The following is a 17,171-nucleotide window of genomic DNA, read 5'->3' as shown; positions in this document are numbered from 1 at the left end:
ATGAGCTCCACGCGGTAGATAAGACGAGAAGATTCCACCCAAAGGACATGCACTGGATTTGTTGTGACTTTTTTGTTCTAGTTTTGTTGTTCAAGGGATATTTTGTCCAACATGTTTTTCTAGTGTCAAATTTTTGGGGAGAAACTCAAACGTTATACTTGCTCTAGAAGATGCATATCTGTGCTGTTTCTTAATGTATTCTAAAAATGTGTCAGGTACTTATGGCCACACATTGTATACTCAGGTAAGTACATAGAGCACAGAGCGTTATCCTTGTCTGTCAGACATTGTAGGAGAAGCTCTGATGCCTCGCTGGTGTTTGCTCTTAATGAGTCCCCAGACCAAACACGATGTCATGTATATAATTGTTTATTGACAAGTCACATGACTCATAGGGTGATAAAACGACGTCTGAGGATGAAGATGTTTTCCTATAAGGATACCCGTATGCAGCATTTTCCACTGTTACAAGGGCCAAAGTTTCCCATATGTTTAGGACACGAGGGCAAGCACCAGCCGGCTTTGTCCTTACATTCTTTCGTCAGATCTCTTACACCTACAAGAAAATCAACATGAAGTTAGTGAGGTTTGGTGATCTCCTCTTTGTAGGACATCAGGGGTCATGATGATGGTCAGGCGGGTGCTATCTACATGGTGATGGTCAGGCGGGTGCTATCTACATGGTGATGGTCAGGCGGGTGCTATCTACACGGTGATGGTCAGGCGGGTGCTATCTACACGGTGATGGTCAGGCGGGTGCTATCTACACGGTGATGGTCAGGCGGGTGCTATCTACATGGTGATGGTCAGGCGGGTGCTATCTACACGGTGATGGTCAGGCGGGTGCTATCTACATGGTGATGGTCAGGCGGGTGCTATCTACACGGTGATGGTCGGGCGGGTGCTATCTACATGGTGATGGTCAGGCGGGTGCTATCTACACGGTGATGGTCAGGCGGGTGCTATCTACATGGTGATGGTCAGGCAGGTGCTATCTACATAGTGATGGTCAGGCAGGTGCTATCTACACGGTGATGGTCAGGCGGGTGCTATCTACATGGTGATGGTCAGGTGGGTGCTATCTACACGGTGATGGTCAGGTGGGTGCTATCTACATGATGATGGTCAGGCGGGTGCTATCTACATGGTAATGGTCAGGCGGGTGCTATCTACATGGTGATGGTCAGGCGGGTGCTATCTACATGGTGATGGTCAGGCGGGTGCTATCTACACGGTGACGGTCAGGCGGATGCTATCTACACGGTGATGGTCAGGCGGGTGCTATCTACATGGTGACGGTCAGGCGGGTGCTATCTACATGGTGACGGTCAGGCGGGTGCTATCTACACGGTGATGGTCAGGCGGGTGCTATCTACATGGTGATGGTCAGGCGGGTGTTATCTACATGGTGATGGTCAGGCAGGTGCTATCTACACGGTGATGGTCGGGCGGGTGCTATCTACACGGTGATGGTCAGGCGGTGCTATCTACATGGTGATGGTCAGGCGGGTGCTATCTACATGGTGATGGTCAGGCGGGTGCTATCTAGATGGTGACGGTCAGGCGGGTGCTATCTACATGGTGACGGTCAGGCGGGTGCTATCTACACGGTGATGGTCGGGCGGGTGCTATCTACATGGTGATGGACAGGCGGGTGTTATCTACACGGTGATGGTCAGGCGGGTGTTATCTACACGGTGATGGTCAGGCGGGTGTTATCTACACGGTGATGGTCAGGCGGGTGCTATCTACATGGTGATGGTCAGGCGGGTGCTATCTACATGATGATGGTCAGGTGGGTGCTATCTACATGGTGATGGTTAGGCGGGTGCTATCTACATGGTGATGGTCAGGCGGGTGTTATCTACACGGTGATGGTTAGGCGGGTGCTATCTACATGGTGATGGTCAGGCGGGTGCTATCTACATGATGATGGTCAGGTGGGTGCTATCAACACGGTGATGGTCAGGCGGGTGCTATCTACATGGTGATGGTCAGGCGGGTGCTATCTACATGATGATGGTCAGGTGGGTGCTATCAACACGGTGATGGTCAGGCGGGTGCTATCTACATGGTGATGGTCGGGCTGGTGCTATCTACATGATGATGGTCAGGTGGGTGCTATCTACATGGTGATGGTCAGGTGGGTGCTATCTACATGGTGATGGTCAGGTGGGTGCTATCTACATGGTGATGGTCAGGTGGGTGCTATCTACATGGTGATGGTCAGGCGGGTGCTATCTACACGGTGATGGTCGGGCTGGTGCTATCTACATGGTGATGGGCAGGCGGGTGCTATCTACATGGTGTTGGGCTCTAGTTGCCTCTGGTACGGGGTCTTCTCCTGATACCAGTGTGTGGTCCCATCTACATGTCCTACACTCATTACTATCTCTATACAATGTGCTATCAGGAGACCTTATTATCTTCACTGATTGGACCCTAGAAGTGTCACCCAGAAGCCACCGGAAGAAACCAAACCCTCTAAATCCCCAGATATAATGGGGAGGGGGCGTCCCCTGGGCTCTGCTGATTGGCTGAGGAGCCGCAGGGGGGAGATGACAAAATAATGACTCATTCCTTTATAACTTGGGTAGAAAATCTGCCTCATTACTAATAAGTATAAGGGAACCTGACAGCAGGACGTGTATATGGTATAAATATACACCCGTAACCTCAGCCTCTCTATAGCCTCCTTACCCTAACTTTAACCATAATCTCATCCCTTACTAGAACCCTAAATGTAGCCTTTACCTCAAGACTCTGTATGACACCCTTACTTTAACCTTCTATTTTTTTGGAATTTGGCTTAGCAGGCATCAAAATTATTCTCGGTCAAACTGGAAATAAACTTTATGTGAGCAGAAAACACTGATCACGACCCAAGACTCCGGCTGTCACTCATCATGGATAATCTGTCCATAGATATATGGATCATGGAAACCTCTTCCTCAAACATAGAATCTTAAAGGAAATCTACCATTTAAAAAAGTAAAAATCATGTAGCGATATTCACCTCTGCTCCTCTTAATGTTGATCCCAGCAATGTCCTTCGCTAGTCTTGAAACATAGTTAAAAAAGGTCTGCTAATTATGCACGCCCACGCAATGCTGGGAGAGGGAGGTGACGTCACATCTTGTCCCCAAGCTCCGGGCTGCTAATTATGCACGCCCACGCAATGCTGGGAGAGGGAGGTGACGTCACATCTTGTCCCCAAGCTCCGGGCTGCTAATTATGCACGCCCACGCAATGCTGGGAGAGGGAGGTGACGTCACATCTTGTCCCCAAGCTCCGGGCTGCTAATTATGCATGCCCACGCTATGCTGGGAGAGGGAGGTGACATCACATCTTGTCTCTATGCTCCGGACTGCTAATTAGGCACGCCCCTGCTATGCTGGGAGAGGGAGGTGACGTCACATCTTGTCCCCAAGCTCCGGGCTGCTAATTATGCATGCCCACGCTATGCTGGGAGAGGGAGGTGACGTCACATCTTGTCCCCAAGCTCCAGGCTGCTAATTATGCACGCCTCGCTATGCTGGGAGAGGGAGGTGACATCACATCTTGTCTCCACGCTCCGGGCTGCTAATTATGCACGCCCCCGCAATGCTGGGAGAGGGAGGTGACGTCAAATCTTGTCCCCAAGCTCCGGGCTGCTAATTAAGCACGCCCCTGCTATGCTGAGAGAGGGAGGTGACATCACATCTTGTCCCCAAGCTCCGGGCTGCTAATTTTGCCCGTCCCCACAATGCTGGGAGAGGGAGGTGACGTCACATCTTGTCTCCATGCTCCGGGCTGCTAATTAGGCACGCCCTCGCTATGCTGGGAGAGGGAGGTGACGTCACATCTTGTCCCCAGGCTCCGGGCTGCTAATTATGCACGCCCACGCTATGCTGGGAGAGGGAGGTGACATCACATCTTGTCTCCATGCTCCGGGCTGCTAATTATGCACGCCCTCGCTATGCTGGTAGAGGGAGGTGACGTCACATCTTGTCCCCAAGCTCCGGGCTGCTAATCATGCACGCCCCCGCAATGCTGGGAGAGGGAGGTGACGTCAAATCTTGTCCCCAAGCTCCGGGCTGCTAATTATGCCCGTCCCCACAATGCTGGGAGAGGGAGGTGACCACACAATTGTCCCCAAGCTCCGGGCTGCTAATCATGCACGCCCTCGCTATGCTGGGAGAGGGAGGTGACATCACATCTTGTCCCCAAGCTCCGGGCTGCTAATTATGCATGCCCCCGCAATGCTGGGAGAGGGAGGTGACGTCACATCTTGTCCTCCGGGCTGCTAATCATGAACCCCCCCCCCCGAAATGCTGGGCGAGGGAGGTGACGTCACATCTTGTCCTCCGGGCTGCTAATCATGCATGCCCTCGCTATGCTGGGCGAGGGAGGTGACGTCACATCTTGTCCTCCGGGCTGCTAATCATGCACGCCCTCGCTATGCTGGGAGAGGGGGGTGACGTCACATCTTGTCTTGCGCTAATGGTGGATCTTTCCTGATTTTGATCCATATGATCCTTATATGATAATAGTAAAAGCTGGACCCCTCCTTCTCTCCTGATCCTGAGCTCTCCTACTCTAGAACCTCTGCTGATCTTAAGGAGTAACCGTCATTTAAACCAAGCTTTCAGATGTTGTAGGCCGAGCAATTTCAAGCCTTTCTGTAATTGGATTAGTTACCCAAATCTTGCTCCTCTATACCGCAGCCTCCCCCTGCTATCAGCCTCTGTCAGTGAGCCCTCACATGGCCGGAGCATTGCTTTCTCTGTACTCTATGTGGTAAAGACGGACTGTAAATTTACATGTTTGCCCTTCTCTGCAGCTGGCACTCCTTATGCTGCTCCCCGCACTTATTCCTGTCCTGGAGCTTTACCTAATAATGGAGCCCCCACACCCTTATCTCTCCCTGTAGACCCTCAGGGTGCAGTCACACGTCGCGTTTAACGCATGTGTTTAAAAAACGCATTGCAACAGATGAAGAGCTAATTAAACAGATGTTAACAAAACGCTACTGTTAACACATTGTTAACACACATGTTAACATCACAACAAGTGTTCACATCACGTTAACGCATGTTTTTGTTAACACATGCGTTAACAGCTGTTTAATTAGGCAAATCATCTTTTCAGCTGTTGCAATGCGTTTTTCAACGCATGCGTTAAACGGGACGTATGACCGCACCCTCAGATTTACCTACATCACCGTCACCTCACACCAAGGCTACAGGAAATGCCAGAGAGGAGAGGGAGGGATAATGTGTTGTGCCCGCTCCACGTCACCAAGCCGCCCCGTGGGCTGTAGTACAGAATCGGCAGATGGATACAGTAGCTAGATACATAGATACAGAAGATAGATCCATATATTAAATGGTTCCTTCATAGAAGACTCATCTCTCAGATCACTACCAGTTGCTACCAACATCAGGTCTACCAACAAACCATCCGAAAAAACCTCCGCAGATCGGCCTCTTCTGCCTCCCACCATCCTTCAAATGTTTGAAAACATCGGCTTCAAGATACAAAGACACCCCAAACAGCAGAACTTCTACATAACCGTGTATAAGATCCATCCACAGGGGGTAAAGCCTCGACAGACCTCGCCATACACTGTACATGGCGGAGATGTCTGATGTAAGGAGACACAACCACAAGAGGTCAAAAGCCAAACGCCTGAACAGCTGATAGGACAAAGAGGGCAAATCCCTGCGGAAGGTCCTGTAACGAGAAACACAGAGACGCAAACAATGGCCACCTGAGGGAAGCCTACAACAGCATCCAACATCAATACAAGTCCATAGTACCGAAAAAAGGAATACCACCACATCTCCACCGAGCTCACCCAGCTCCAAGATGTCCTCCAGGACAACTCATCCTAGGAACTATGGCACCACACGGGCAGTGAGAGGAAGGAAAGCAACCTCCATATCCAGAATAGCATCATCTGGTACCAGTACTTCAAGGATCTCTATCCCAACAGAGGAACAAAACTAAGAGCAAGATCACCTGAAAATCCACCAATCAGGAAGCTTCAAGCCATCCAGGTGCTCAGAGACAAGGTCTGCAGAAGCTACCATGCAATCAGGAGGTGATTCTGTATGCCTTCTGTATGGCAGCGAGGTCTGGGGCCCGCACACACACCCGGACTGGGCAAGATGGGACTCCAGTCCAACTGAAATATTCCACCTGAAGTTCTGCAAATACCTTCACCAAGTCCATCGGAGCAGCTCAAACAGCGGCTGTAGAGGAAAACTGGGCAGATTCCCCTTACGTATTACATTCCAGAAGAGGGCGCTATAATCCCTGGCACCTACAGAACAGCAGCCCTGACTCCTCCACCATGAAGCCTGGCAGCCGCAGGGGGGTCCCTGGCAACCTGGGAGTCCAAACCCAGCCAGAAACATACATGGACCAATCACAGCTGACCAAAGCCAAAATCATGGTGCTGATAAACCATGATAAGGCCCATGAGGAACATGTCTGTGACTGGAGGACACCATAGAGTCATCCCAGAAGATGACTATCTACCAGGGTCTACAGAGAGACCACAAACTGACCCTGCATGTGCTGACTCAGTATACAGATAGCCCCTGCATGTGTCCACTCAGTATATAGATAACCCCTGCATGTGCTGACTCAGTATATAGATAGCCCCTGCATGTGCTGACTCAGTATATAGATAGCCCCTGCATGTGTCCACTCAGTATATAGATAGCCCCTGTATGTACCCACTCAGTATATAGATAGCCCCTGCATGTACCCACTCAATATATAGATGTCCCCTGCATGTGCCCACTCAGTATATAGATGTCCCCTGCATGTGCCAACTCAGTATATAGACAGCCCCTGCATGTGCCAACTCAGTATATAGATGGCCCTTGCACCTTCCCACTCAGTATATAGATAGCCCCTGTACGTACCCACTCAGTATATAGATAGCCCCTGTACGTACCCACTCAGTATATAGATAGCCACAGCATGTGCAACTCAGTATATAGATAGCTCCTGCATGTGCCCACTCAGTATATAGATGGCCCCTGCATGTGCCCACTCAGTATATAGATAGCCCCTGCATGTGTCCACTCAGTATATAGATGGCCCCTGCATGTGCCACTCAGTATATAGATAGCCCCTGCATGTGCCCACTCAGTATATAGATAGCCCCTGCATGTGTCCACTCAGTATATAGATGGCCCCTGCATGTGCCCACTCAGTAAATAGATGTCCCCTGCATGTGCCCACTCAGTATATAGATAGTCCCTGCACGTGTACACTCAATATATAGATAGTCCCTGCATGTGCCCACTCAGTATATAGATGTCCCCTGCATCTGCCCACTCAGTATATAGACAGCCCCTGCATGTGCCAACTCAGTATATAGCTGACCCTTGCACCTTCCCACTCAGTATATAGATAGCCCCTGTACGTACCCACTCAGTATATAGATAGCCACAGCATGTGCAACTCAGTATATAGACAGCCCCTGCATGTGCCAACTCATTATATATATGGCCCCTGCATGTGACAATCAGTATATAGATAGCCCCTGCACCTTACCACTCAGCATATAGATGGCCCTTGCATGTGCCCACTCAGTATATAGATGTCCCCTGCATGTGCCCACTCAGTATATAGATAGTCCCTGCATGTGCCAACTCAGCATATAGATAGCCACAGCATGTGCAACTCAGTATATAGATGTCCCCTGCATGTGCCCACTCAGTATATAGATAGCCCCTGCATGTGCTGACTCAGTATATAGATAGCCCCTGCATGTGCCCACTCAGTATATAGATGTCCCCTGCATGTGCCCACTCAGTATATAGACAGCCCCTGCATGTGCCAACTCAGTATATAGACAGCCCTTGCACCTTCCCACTCAGTATATAGATAGCCCCTGTACGTACCCACTCAGTATATATATAGCCACAGCATGTGCAACTCAGTATATAGATAGCCCCTGCATGTGCCCACTCAGTATATTGTTAGCCCCTGCATGTGCCACTCAGTTTATAGATAGCACTTTCACATGTCCACTCAGTATATAGATCGTCCCTGCAGGTGCCCCCTCAGTATATAGATAGCCCCTGCACCTAACCACTCAGTATATAGATAGAGGCTGCATGTGTCTACTCAGTATATAGATAGCCCCTGCATGTGCCCACTCAGTATATAGACAGCCCCTGCATGTGTCCACTCAGTATATAGATGGCCCCTGCATGTGCCAACTCAGTATATAGATAGCCCCTGCATGTGTCCACTCAGTATGTAGATGGCCCCTGCATGTGCCCACTCAGTATATAGATAGCCCCTGCATGTCACACTCAGTATATAGATAGCCCTTGCATGTGCCCACGCAGTATATAGATGGCCCCTGCATGTGCCCACTCAGCATATAGATGGCCCCTGCACGTGCCCACTCATTACGTAGATAGTGCCTGCACCTGCCCACGCGGTATAAAGATAGCCCCTGCACGTGTCCTCTCAGTATATAGAGAGCCCCTGCATGTGTCCTCTCAGTATATAGAGAGCCCCTGCATGTGCCCACTCAGTATATAGATAGCCCCTGCATGCGTACACTCAGTATATAGATGGTCCCTGCAATTGTCCACTCAGTATATAGATAGAGGCTGCATGTGTACACTCAGTATATAGATAGCCCCTGCATGTGCCCACTCAGTATATTGATAGCCCCTGCATGTGCCACTCAGTATATAGACCGTCTCTGCACCTAACCACTCAGTATATAGATAGAGGCTGCATGTGTCTACTCAGTATATAGATAGCCCCTGCACTTGCCCACTCAGTGTATAGATAGCCCCTGCACTTGCCCACTCAGTATATAGACAGCCCCTGCATGTGCCCACTCAGTATATAGAGAGCCCCTGCACCTTCCCACTTAGTATATATATAGCCCCTGCATGTGTCCACTCAGTATATAGACAGCCCCTGCATGTGCCAACTCAGTATATAGCTGTCCCCTGCATGTGTCCACTCAGTATATAGATGTCCCCTGCATGTGCCCACTCAGTATATAGACAGCCCCTGCATGTGCCAACTCATCATATATATGGCCCCTGCATGTGCCAATCAGTATATAGATAGCCCCTGCACCTTACCACTCAGCATATAGAGGGCCCCTGCATGTGCCCACTCAGTATATAGATGGCCCTTGCATGTGCCCACTCAGTATATAGATAGCCCCTGCATGTGCCAACTCAGCATATAGATGGCCCTTGCATGTGCCCACTCAGTTTATAGATAGCCCTTGCATGTGCCCACTCAGCATATAGATGTCCCCTGCATGTGCCCACTCAGTATATAGATAGTCCCTGCATGTGTACACTCAGTATATAGATGGCCCTTGCACATGCCCACTCACTATATAGATAGCTCCTGCATGTGTACACTCAGTATATAAATAGCCCCTGCATGTGCCCACTCAGTATATAGATATCCCCTGCACCTACCCACTCGGTATATAGATATCCCCTGCATGTGGCCATTCAGTATTTAGACAGCTTTGTGCATGTGTCTACCCAGTATATAGATACCCCTGCACGTACCCACTCAGTATATAGATAGGGCCTGCATGTGCCACTCAGTATATAGGTAGCCCCTGCACGTGCCCACTCAGTATATAGATAGCCCCTGCATGTGCCACTCAGTATATAGATAGCACTTTCACATGTCCACTCAGTATATAGATGGCCCCTGCAGGTGCCCCCTCAGTATGTAGATAGCCCCTGCACCTAACCACTCAGTATATAAATAGAGCCTGCATGTGTCTACTCAGTATATAGATAGCCCCTGCACTTGCCCACTCAGTATATAGATAGCCCCTGCATGTGCCCACTCAGTATATAGATAGCCCCTGCATGTGCCCCCTCAGTATATAGATAGCCCCTGCATGTGTCCACTCAGTATATAGACAGCCCCTGCATGTGCCAACTCAGTATATAGCTGTCCCCTGCATGTGTCCACTCAGTATATAGATAGCCCCTGCATGTGCCCACTCAGTATATAGACAGCCCCTGCATGTGTCCACTCAGTATATAGATAGCCCCTGCACGTGTCCACTCAGTATATAGAGAGCCACTGCATGTGCCCACTCAGTATATAGATAGCCCCTGCATGTGCCCACTCAGTATATAGATAGCCCCTGCATAGATAGATAGATAGATGATAGATAGATAGATAGATAGATAGATAGGAGATAGATAGATAGATAGATAGATAGATAGATAGATAGGAGATAGATAGATAGGAGATGATGCTGTGGTGTCATTGGTCAGCAGCATGTGATTGTGATGATGACACAGGAGGCAGGTCCCGCTCTCCTTTTCTGATCCTGATCTCCTTTCCCTCCTGATTTTGGACACCAAACTGTTTCTTGTCTCTGGCCTTCACTGATTCTACATATCCATCTCTCTGTAATCATAAGTCTGTCCTTAGTGTATGAATACTGAGTATAACCAGTCCCCAGGCTGCACTCACTGTGTAACATCCAGGCTGATAGGTACTTACCCAAGTTGTGTCCCTGGACCATCACAGAGAACGTGATAAGAACCAGGAGCAGAACTGGAGACCCGGAGAACATTCTGAGCTGAGCCTGAGGCTCAGAGAGTAGGAGAGGAGGAGAGAGAGGTCCTATCAGTGTCCCGTCAGCTGTCACTGCAGATCTGGATCAGGTTGGGATGTGACTGGTATATGGCGTCTCCTCCGCTGTGTGACTGATGTATAGGTTATGATGTAATATCAGGATACAGATCTGTAAGTAGGAGGACACATCCTTGTCTTGAGCGGCTCTGAGTGTCCACATCATAGTTACACTGTCTGTGGTTATTCAGTCAATTTTATTAGACTTCACTAACCATGAGTGTTCCGATAAAGATGTCCCATTCCTGAAGTCTTCACTCTTCCGGAACTTCACCCTGGAAACCCCCTGGGGAGATGAATGGGGTCTTGTCAGACAATGTTCTGGTGGACAAGGTGGTTATACATCCCCAACATTCTCCAGAGGTTATCCGGGGGGGACGGGGGGACATGAATGCCCTGGTTCTCCATACTTACTATGGTCTCCACCAGAGTCTACGACAAACATCTCCGCTCCGCCAGTGCCTCTCAGTAGATCCAGGACGCCGTCCACCTGGTTCACCATGCTTACTATGGTCTCCACCAGAAAATGGCCAGAGACTACGGCAAACATCTCAGCTCCTCTGGTGCCTCTCAGTAGATCCAGGACACAGTCCACCTGGTTCTCCATGCTTACTATGGTGTCCACCAGAAAATGGCCAGGGACTACGGCAAACATCTCAGCTCCTCTGGTGCCTCTCAGTAGATCCAGGACACAGTCCACCTGGTTCTCCATGCTTACTATGGTGTCCACCAGAAAATGGCCAGGGACTACGGCAAACATTTCAGCTCCTCTGGTGCCTCTCAGTAGATCCAGGACGCCGTCCACCTGATTCACCATACTTACCATGGTCTCTACCAGAAAACGGCCAGAGACTACGGCAAACATCTCAGCTGCGCCAGTGCCTCTTGGTAGATCCGTGCACTGGGATGGGGGGACATGGAGACTTGTGCCTCTATCCGTTATGGAGCTTTCTATATGCAGAGATCCACAGGCTCCACAAATGGTTGGAAGCTGCAAAGATGGTGGGAAGAGTCTTTTTATGTTACAGCATTTACCCTTCACTAGAAAGAAAAGAATAAACCCTGAGAAACAGCCCTAGTCCATGTCATCGTGTTTTACCCCAGGCACCATGTTTCTCCATCCTGCCAAAAAACATGAGCTCAATCCCACCAGAAAACCAGTGTGTGACCAATGAGACTATGGCCGTCACCACCATAGGAAGATAGGAAGAGGATGGCTGATACCTGGTGCAGGGTCAGAAGGGGTCGGGATGTCTGAATATAATACTATCACAGCTTGTGGAGGATAGATTCTTAGGATGGGATGTTAATCTGGGGAATCTTTTTGACTGCTTTATTTGTTAGCATGGAGCCATCCGTAGGTAGGCGGAGCGCGGCCATGACGATAAGATGACGTGGGGAGGAGAAGGCGGGAGGAGTTATTGGGGGTTGGAGAACAGGTTTATTTGATTTTACTTTGGGGGGAGGAGCTAATGGGGGGTTTAAGGGGTGACAGGAAGGGCCAGCCATCTTTGGTGGCCGAGCAAAATTGTCACACCCACCCTCCCCATTAGATGTTTTGTATTAGGGTCACATTATGCGTTCACCGGGGAGGAGGGATACAATTAGTTGTAGATCCTCTTGTTTAGGGCGGTCTAGGGAGATTAGGATGCTTCTTGTAAAGGTGGGCGGGTACTTGGCAACAGTTATCCAGTAAGAAGGTAAATTGGTGGTGATGATTTTGGTCATGTCCGGCTTTACTAATAAAAGTTCTTCATAGACTGCTTGAGAGGGAGAACCTCAGCAGTTGGTTTGGTTATATGTTTGGTTGGTAGCCACATTCTGCTCTCGCCACTCGCCAGGAGGTTAGTGGCTTGTGGATATGGTAGTTGTGGTTTTTGCACGCTGAGCGTGATTTTGAGCAGTATTTACAACTGGTTGGTAGTGATGCCGGACTTAGGTGTTACTTATTAATTCTAAAAGTGATCCAGCTTTGTTGTCAAGTACGCTACCTCTTAATTCAATAAAATGTCATGTATGTTATTATGTTTTAATAGAGTTTATGTTTTACAGATTGTTACAAGATTTGAATAAAGCTGAGACCAGCACTTTTCCAACACAACTTTTTTGGTGTTTTATTTAGTTAGTGTATGGTAGGAAGGCCTTTTGCTTAGTAGTTATCCCCCTCCTTCCCCTCAGCTCAGCCCTGCCCAGGGCATGGTTGAAATAGTGCTGGCAGCAGTAAGAGGACGATGTGTCTCCCCAGCATGGGGGAGCAGCACATGACACTGCTGCAGGAGCCCATGGCTCTGACCTCTGACCTGCACCCCTCTACTCAGATGTCCTCAAACTCCTAATTGTGTGAAGTCCTGTTGTCTTTCAGTGGATGGTTTGGGCCTCCACAGGTCTCCGAGGATCCTTGGACCAGAAGTGGCCGCACAAACCACCATTACTGTAATCCACCATTGGAGAGAGGGGCTGGATTCTTGGGATGAGATGTTGCTGTAGATATTAATTCTGTCTATATCTTTGTAGCAGCATAACCAACTCTCTTGACACGTTGTGACGGTGATAAGACCTCAGAGGATACAGATGTCCCCTATATACTAATCCAGCAGCAGGGGGCAGCACATCACATTGCTGCAGGACCCCCTCAGTCTCAGGGAAACATCACCAGGTCCATCACATCTACAAGAAGAGTCATCAGGTGTCAGGTGATGATCAGGTGTCGGGTGATGATAAGGTGATGATCAGGTGTCGGGTGATGATCAGGTGATGATCAGGTGTCGGGCGATGATCAGGTGATGATCAGGCGTCGGGTGATGATCAGGTGATGATGAGGTGTGGGGTCATTATCAGGTGATGATCAGGTGTCGGGTGATGATCAGGTGATGATCTGGCGTCGGGTGATGATCAGGTGTGGGGTGATGATCAGGTGATGATCAGGCATTGGGTGATGATCAGATGTTTGTGCATATGTACAGTAGGGGAGTCAGATGCTGAGTCCTGGGGCCATGTATACAACAGAGATGACAAGCCTCAGGGATCATGGGAGATGTCAGTCTACACCAGGCTGGAGACATAACAATATACAGAATAATATAAAGTAATATCATGTAATATCATAAACCCAACCAAACCCATAAATCTCTCTCACCCTAGATATTCTGAGATTAGGACAATCGGCGCAGGACCTTATGTTCTGCCCTCGTGGATTGGTGGCACCACCTTGATAACATGTCACCTGCTCGGGCTCCTCCAGCTATAGTGGTTATTGCTGAGGGTTAATGTCATTGATGTTACTCAGACACTGGACCTATGACCCAGGTGTTATATAGCATTAGCGGATACAGGCCAGTACCATGACCAACAAGCACAGGGGTCCCAATAGGCCGAAGGAGAAAAGGTCTCAGGAGAGAACTGGGCTCCTCCAATGTGAACGGAAACTGGTTGATCCAGCACCAGAAAATTGTGCTCTCTGCACAAGAGCTTACAATCTATGAGGAGAGGACAGAGGAGGTGACAGTGCTTGTACAATGGTAACAGGAGCTTACAATCTATGAGGAGGAGACACAGGAGGTGACAGTGCTTGTACAATGGCCACAGGAGCTTACAATCTATGAGGAGGAGGACACAGGATGTGACAGTGCTTGTACAATGGTTACAGGAGATTACAATCTATGAGGAGGAGGGGGCACAGGAGGTGACAGTGCTTGTACAATGGTCACAGGAGCTTACAATCTATAAGGAGGAAGGGACACAGGAGATGAGAGTGCTTGTACAATGGTCACAGGAGCTTACAATCTATGAGGAAGAGGGGACACAAGAGGTGACAGTGCTTGTACAATGGTCACAGGAGCTTACAATCTATGAGGAGGACGACACAGGAGGTGACAGTGCTTGTACAATGGTCACAAGAGCTTACAATCTATGAGGAGGAGAGGACACGGGAGTTGACAGTGCTTGTACAATGGTCACAAGAGCTTACAATCTATGAGGAGGAGGAGACAGGAGGTGACAGTGCTTGTACAATGGTCACAGGAGCTTTTAATCTATGAGGAGGAGAGACAGGAGTTGACAGTGCTTGTACTATGGTCACAGGAGCTTACAATCTATGAGGAGGAGAGGACACAGGAGGTGACAGTGCTTGTACAATGGTGACAGCAGCTTACAATCTATGAGGAAAAGGACACAGGAGGTGACAGTGCTTGTACAATGGTCACAAGAGCTTACAATCTATGAGGAGGAGGACACAGGAGGTGACAGTACTTGTACAATGGTCACAGGAGCTTACAGTCTATGAGGAGGAGGGGTGACAGGTGGTGACAGTGCTTATACAATGGTCACAGGAGCTTACAATCTATAAGGAGGAGGGGTGACAGGTGGTGACAGTGCTTGCACAATGGTCACAGGAGCTTACAATCTATGAGGAAGAGGGGACACAAGAGGTGACAGTGTTTGGACAATGGTCACAGGAGCTTACAATCTATGAGGAGGAGGGGACACAGGAGGTGACAGTGCTTGTACACTGGTCACAGGAGCTTACAATCTATGAGGAGGAGGACACAGGAGGTGACAGTGCTTGTACAATGGTCACAGGAGCTTACAATCTATGAGGAGGAGGGGACACAAGAGGTGACAGTGCTTGTACAATGGTCACAGGAGCTTACAATCTATGAGGAGGAGGGGGCACAGGAGGTGACAGAGCTTGTACAATGGTCACAGGAGCTTACAATCTATGAGGAGGAGGACAAAGGAGGTGACAGTGCTTGTACAATGCTCACAGGAGCTTACAATCTATGAGGAGGAGGACACAGGAGGTGACAGTGCTTGTACAATGGTTACAGGAGCTTACAATCTATAAGGAGGAGGGGACACAGGAGATGACAGTGCTTGTACAATGGTCACAGGAGCTTACAATCTATAAGGAGGGGACACAGGAGGTGATGGTGCTTGAACAATGGTAACAGGAGCTTACAATCTATGAGGAGGAGGAGACACAGGAGGTGACAGTGCTTGTACAATGGTCACAGGAGCTTACAATCTATAAGGAGGGGACACAGGAGGTGACAGTGCTTGTACAATGGTCACAAGAGCTTACAATCTATGAGGAGGAGGGGGGACAGGTGGTGACAGTGCTTGTACAATGGTCACAGGAGCTTACTATCTATGAGGAGGAGGACACAGGAGGTGACAGTGCTTGTACAATGGTCACAAGAGCTTACAATCTATGAGGAGGGGGGACAGGTGGTGACAGTGCTTGTACAATGGTCACAGGAGCTTACTATCTATGAGGAGGAGGACACAGGAGGTGACAGTGCTTGTACAATGGTCACAAGAGCTTACAATCTATGAGGAGGAGGGGACACAGGAGGTGACAGGGCTTGTACAATGGCCACAGGAGCTTACAATCTATGAGGAGGAGGACACAGGAAGTGACAGTGCTTGTACAATGATCACAGGAGCTTATAATCTATGAGAAGGAGGACACAGGAGGTGACAGTGCTTGTACAATGGTCACAGGAGCTTACAATCTATGAGGAGGAGAGGACACAGGTGGTGACAGTGCTTGTACAATGGTCACAGGAGCTTACAATCTATGAGGAGGAGAGGACACAGGAGGAGACAGTGCTTGTACAATGGTCACAGGAGCTTACAATCTATGAGGAAAAGGACACAGGAGGTGACAGTGCTTGTACAATGGTCACAAGAGCTTACAATCTATGAGGAGGAGGAGACAGGAGTTGACAGTGCTTGTACAATGGTCACAGGAGCTTACAATCTATGAGGAGGAGGGGGGACAGGTGGTGACAGTGCTTGTACAATGGTCACAGGAGATTACAATCTATGAGGAAAAGGATTTAGGAGGCGACAGTGCTTGTACAATGGTCACAGGAGCTTACAATTTATGAGGAGGAGACAGGAGGTGACAGTGCTTGTACAATGGCCACAGGAGCTTACAATCTATGAGGAGGAGAGACAGGAGTTGACAGTGCTTGTACTATGGGCACAGGAGCTTACAATCTATGAGAAGGAGGGGACACAGGAGGTGACAGTGCTTGTACAATGGTCACAAGAGCTTACAATATATGAGAAGGAGGAGGACACAGGAGTTGACAGTGCTTGTACAATGGTGACAGCAGCTTACAATCTATGAGGAAAAGGACACAGGAGGTGACAGTGCTTGTACTATGGTCACAGGAGCTTACAATCTATGAGGAGGAGGGGACACAGGAGGTGACAGTGCTTGTACAATGGTCTCAGGAGCTTACAATCTATGAGGAGGAGGACACAGGAGGTGACAGTGCTTGTACAATGGTCACAGGAGATTACAATCTATGAGGAGGAGGACACAGGAGGTGACAGTGCTTGTACAATGGTCAGAGGAGCTTACCATCTATGAGGAGGACAAAGTAGGTGACAGTGCTTGTACAATGGTCACAGGAGCTTACAATCTATAAGAAGGAGGAGACAGGAGGTGACAGGGCTTGTAAAATGGTGACAGGAGCTTACAATCTATGAGGAGGAGGACACAG

The 17,171-nt window shown here is 49.1% G+C and overlaps 1 long non-coding RNA gene across 1 annotated transcript; it reads right to left on the bottom strand.

Moving 5' to 3' along the window:
* Positions 1–353: 353 nt before the first annotated feature.
* Positions 354–10,760, bottom strand: LOC140120747 (uncharacterized). The gene is made up of 2 exons (XR_011853971.1): positions 10,525–10,760; positions 354–556 (listed from the first exon to the last, which is right to left on the bottom strand). It is a non-coding gene; the product is annotated as an uncharacterized lncRNA (long non-coding RNA).
* Between the last annotated feature and the right edge of the window lie 6,411 nt (positions 10,761–17,171).

Source organism: Engystomops pustulosus, chromosome 3, assembly GCF_040894005.1.
Source record: "Engystomops pustulosus chromosome 3, aEngPut4.maternal, whole genome shotgun sequence".
In the NCBI taxonomy this organism is placed as follows: Eukaryota; Metazoa; Chordata; class Amphibia; order Anura; family Leptodactylidae; genus Engystomops; species Engystomops pustulosus.
This window is presented reverse-complemented; position numbering and strand designations above follow the sequence as displayed.